Consider the following 6,000-nt stretch of genomic DNA (forward strand, 5'->3'; position numbering starts at 1 on the left):
GCAAAAGCAAGTAGCAATGAGCAATAGAGATCAATAAATGTATGAAAGAGAATATATAGAAAGACAATATAACAGTCAAGCAAGTAATAACAAGATTCTCAGGTTTGACAACCAAGTAGAAGGATATGAAGGACTAAAAAGATATTATAATCAAGGACCAGGTGGAAACAACAGAGAATATGAGGAAATAAAAATGCCGCATCTAAACACCGAATAGACAAAATATAGGAGGCAGTAGTTTTAATGGAAGAAATACCGACACCACCAAATCTTGGACAAGAGCCACCATCATGAGGAAGAAGCCGAGAGTTTTGTGCTTATCATCGCTTACATGGCCATAACACAAACAACTACAGAAATGTGCAAAGGATTATATTGAGAATGATTGACCAAGGGAAGTTAAACCATTACTTAGCCCGCCACAACAAAACCTACCACCACCACCATAAAGACAGGAAAAAGAAATGGAGACAGGGAAGAAAACATACTTAATAGAAGTGGGAGCGAACGCAAAGAACTTGTATTGCAACTTAATAATTTATTTGTTCAAAAGTATAGAGGATTTCCATGACAATGTATTAATCCGCGTATATACAAGGGATGATGAAGGAAATGAGATATTCAACTTGGCAAAGGTGTCAAAACTCAAATATTGGCAAAAGAAACCAATAACGTTCAGTGCGGAAGAGGTACCAGGAGGAGGTGAATTACATGAAAGCCCATTGGTGGTCAAGCTGGAAATGATACCAAAATTAAAGATGGAAGGAGAAGAAGACAATGAGAAAGACACATGGTCAATAAACAGGATACTGATTGATTCAGGTAGTTCAATAGATATTCTGTTTTACCACACATATAAGACCATGGGTGGCAAAGATGAAGAACTTATTCCTTCGATCTATAAAATCTATGGGCTCGACGGGTCACCTAACAATCCAAAAGGAGAAGTCACCATGCGAATCCCTCTCAAGACCATAATCATAGAAATAACATTCTGTGTAGTTGATGTAGAATTTCCATATAATTCCTTAATAGGCCGACCATGGCTACACAATATTATGGGAGTATCTTCAACATATCACCAATGTATCAAATTTCCATTACCCCAGGGCGTAGGAGTTATCAAAGGAGATACCGTAGAGGCAAAAGTCTGCAATGAAATTGATGTTGAGGAGAGTGAAGGACGCACAAACAAAAGGAGGAATTGGAAGCCGGCAGCAAAGGAGGATGAGCGTAGAGAAATGCTGATGGTTGATGTGGTGACCAAGGGAGAAGAAATGAAGAATAATTATACTAAAGCGGAAGTGTCAAAGGTCAAGCAGAAATAAACGCAGAAAAAAAAGCAAGATACTTCTAATAGGAACGCAAAAAAATACACTAAGGAGACAACATCCCCATCAGGACATAACCACATGTGCGTCAAACAAAGTAAATTCATGCCGGGAGAACTCGTATTGCGAATAAGACCGCATTACAAGAAAGTCCGAGATGGGAATGTATCAAATGTATGGGATGGACCATACGTGATCAAGAAAGTCATTGGAAGTGGCATGTACGAGTTAATGGAAGAAAATGGACAAAATGTGGAAGGAGAAGTTAACCAACCATGGAAAAAGTGTACCTGAAAAATTATTATCCTTAGGACTTACGACAATAATCTCACATTCGAAGAAACATAACTATTTAAAGAGATAAAGTCTTTATAGTAAGTGTTTATTATGTAGGCGAATAAACGAAGAAAGAAGAAATCCGCATTGTACGAATCACATATATGAATGAAAACGGAAGATTTTACTTCTTCAAAAATTGAATATTTCATAAAAAGGTACAAGTAGAAGAACGAGGAAACAATAAGACCTCATTAATAAGACCTCAATAGGAGGCAATAAAAATTAAAACCTCTAACTAGGGAGGCTAGGCATCCAATTGTGGCGTGCACCCTAGTTCACGTAAAAGCAAGAGACAACAATAAGACCTAACGCGCGTCATGATTGGGGAAAACTTAGTAATGCATGACTCGGGCGAAAGTCATACCCTCCGTGGAACCTGGATCATGGTGAATTGGGGCGAAACAAAAGCCTATCCAGCAGAGACTCCTTGGTATAAATATTAAGGTACTAAGCTCTCTCCTAAGGAGTGCAGAAACTCGATCAGGGAGCCACGGTACACGGTTGAGTCAAGAGTGCTTGGGGCGTCTGGAGTGTACCTGGTCATTCTTGACAAGTCCTTACTATGATGCACTCGGCCCTCAAGAAACCCCACTAGGGTGTGATCTCGAACGAGATCACGAAAACAACTGATTGTCGGCATAACTGGGCGCGAAGAGCCCACCCTAACCCGGTAGGGGTTAGCTTCCTTGAAGCAGTCAGGGGGAATATAAGGGCAGCACCCTCTATTAGGGAGCTGAATTGTGTCAAACGACGTTAATAGCATGGGGCTATGGCTCAAGAGAGCATATAGGACCATCGTATTGACGCACAAATAAATCCTGCAGAGGCAATAATATGAAAGATGATAAGGCAAGATCAATGAGTCATTGCATGAAAATTTAAATACTGCCTGCGATTTTGTAGCACAACCAAAATAATACCTTGGGGCAAAATAAGACTTATCAACAAGAGGGGGCATAATAAGACCTCTACTTAGAGAGGCTCAATAAGACCTCATAACAAACACAAAAAGACCCTTAAATGTTGCTAACATTATTTTGCAGGAAAACATGCTATTATAAAGACGCACGGTAAAATTAAAGCGAAGTTAACGCAAAAAAAAATATAATAAAAGTAAAATGTAAAATATGAAGATAATAGTGAAAGAGACTGAGTGAGGAAAAACCCAAGGAAGACGCAGGGTAAGAACAAAAGAAAGGATATTCAAGTATGATGAATAATGGAATGTATCATTGATAAAGAACACATTGCAAAGGTATACCATATATAGGTAAACAACAGAGGCAAGAATGGGAATACAAATATAAAAGGAAAATGTTATTCACCTCCATACGATAGACTTTTGCAATTTGTTATTATCACCGGACTAACTCTAATCGTTAGGAAAAATAGTGCTTTGCTTTTTATCTTTGATTAAGTGCAGATATAACACAAGAAGAGTTCACATCGAAGAAAAAAACCTCAAATACTTAGGAATTCACATTGAAGAAAACATCCCAAAGACTAAGGAACATCCAATATACAAGAGACAGATAAAGAATTTACAAGCGCGAGAAGGAATAAAAATGGAAGAGGATCTTTAAAAAAGTGAGGCTATTTCCCACCCATATTTTCTTCACCATCTTTCTCAACCTCAGAGTCGATGTTCTCTTCATCGGTTACTTCTTCTTCATAATCAGCTTCACTGTCAGAGATTTCAGAACCTTCTTCATTAGCGGAAACTTTAGCAAAATTATAGTCGGGTATGGGGATATTGTGATCAGTGAATATTTCCACTACATTCTTCTTGATAGTCGCATCAAGAACACGAAGTACGTCCTTACTCAAGTTGGAAACAGTAACAACCAAATTCCTCTTAGGTCTGCGGCATTTATCATTTCTAGCGGCAAGTGCCACCTTCAAGTTCTAAATCTCCTCAAGATGCTTCTTTTCAGTATCTACAAAAGGAAATAAAAAGATTAAAGCCACATGTGGAAAAAATACAGAAAGCAACACAAAATTGAAGACAATATTGGATTGTAAGCCACCTTCTTCTTCAGAAAGAATAGTCCTAGCCAATGCCGTATGGTCAGATTCTTAACTAACATTTGTAGCTAAACCTGTCCTAGCATTATCAATTACCCTTGCAGCCTATTCAAACTCATCATCATTCTCTATACGAAGACGAGAGCGAATCTCATTCTCACGGGAGAGAAGAGCATCCCTTTCACTTATAACCTGATCCTTATTTATCTGAATTTGGAGATGAACTTCATGAAATTCCTTCAAATCTTTAGAACCTTTAATAACCGCATCATTCTTTTCAGTAATGAGTGTGTTCTTTTTCTCCTCAAGCCTCTTAATTTCCTCCTTACTTTCATGAAGGCGGCGTTTAAAACCATTACTGACGGATAGCATGGACCTATGTTCTCTATGAAGGATTTTATATTTCGAGCGAAGTTCATTCAGGCTAATGTTCTCTAACCCATCATTGGGGAAATTATTCAAATAAAAGTTAAGATGCTTAAGAAGAGTCTCATCATCATCAGGAAGGTTGGACGCTTCATCAGACAAATTATAGATTCCTGCGAACAAAAGCAATTAAAAGAAGACGAAAATAATGTGAAGATATCAAATTAAAGAGGAGCGAAAAATACGTACCCATTAGTTGATTATTTCTCTCACGAATATCAACCACCCTGTTCATATAAGTGGAAAGCTCATCCCTGACATTTTGATTCTCAGTTTCGAGATGGTGAACCTTCCTATGCAAATCATTGGTGACCGCATAGGACATACGAGCACTCTATATCAACAAGGAATAAGAGAAAAAATGAGTAAAATATGAAACCTTAGCGAAAACTGACGCACAATAAGAAAACTCACCAAAGACCCAAGCGCGAATTGGAAATTTGGATTTAAGGCATAGGAAACTCCTTGCAAAGACTCATGACACAAAGAAGGAGCATCACAAATTTTATCTACCACATCGCATGTGCGAGTTAGTTCTTTATCATTAACAGAAGACAATGAGTTGGAAAAGATGTTTGATAACTGCTCCATAGAAGATTCTGATGCGGAATTATCAGGAAAATGTAACGCATCATCGTAGGAGCTAGTATTAAGGAAAGCTGGAAAAGATAATCTTCTCTTCTTGGAGGTAAGATTTTAGCCCTTATTCTTTATCTTTGAAGAAACGCCACCATCTTTATAGAGAGGAACTTCATCATTGAGATCCTCAGCGTCTCCAATATCCACCTACGCACAAAATGAAAGATAAGAAACAAAGGAAACAATATTATTAAAATTTAAATGAGTATTTCTTACTTCATGGTCGTGCGAATTTGACGCATGTGACGCATTCTTGTTAGCCTTCTTATTCTGCTTACCAATTTGAACACGAGGAAAATGATAAGAGAAAGCACTTAAGATAAGCGGAAAGATAAATTTAAAGATAACGCACCATGTCGTTTTCCTCGGGCCATTTAAACTCCCAAGGTTTTTAAACGGCAAACTTTGCAGGGAGTGGAAGAGTCGAACCATCAGCGCCCATACCAGAGACGTAAAGACCTTCCAAAATGATAGGGTATTCCCCCCAACGAACGTCCTTTGATTTACGAGCAGTGTTATTGGAGGTGTCATGAAAGTCAACATCCCGCACGATTCTCTGATCTTCTGCGAAACCATCCGCTCTCTTTAAGCGAATGCCCTATCGAGTTGATTCATTCTTCATGATACCAACCTCATAGTGGAGGAAGAAATTCTCGACAGTATACTCAGCTGGGATGATTTGTTCCTTTGTGTGTCTTGGATTCCATACTTCTTCTGGGTAAAGAGATTCTAACCCGGCCGCACGACGGGCGTATTCTACCATTATCCTAATGCAATCACCATTCAATTGAAATACGCCGCGAGAAAACTTCGCATGAGATAGAATATCATAAAATAGTGGAATTTGAGGATTGTAAAGGGGAATGGGAAGACCAGCAAGCAGTTGTCCAAGCGAAATAATGGTTTTATGATCATTCCATTGATAAAGCGAAAACTATTTGGGTTCAAGTCTGATCCAGGAGGAATAGATAATTTAAAACCCTTATGCTCGAATTCATCCTTTAATCTCTTGAACTATTTAACATTCTTCCAGACAGGTTTAGGTGGCGTTTTTAGAATGGGAATATGAAATGAGAGAGATTTAACCAAGATGATCAAGATGATCATAATAATCAAGAGCAGAATAATCAAGAGGAAGATGATAATGAAAAACGGAGTTCACAACCGAGAAAAGGTAAGAAGAAGATAGAAGAAACAATTAAAGTGCAAAGTACAGTATGATGATCAATCAAACATTGAA

Source organism: Papaver somniferum, unplaced genomic scaffold, assembly GCF_003573695.1.
Source record: "Papaver somniferum cultivar HN1 unplaced genomic scaffold, ASM357369v1 unplaced-scaffold_158, whole genome shotgun sequence".
Taxonomy (NCBI): Eukaryota; Viridiplantae; Streptophyta; class Magnoliopsida; order Ranunculales; family Papaveraceae; genus Papaver; species Papaver somniferum.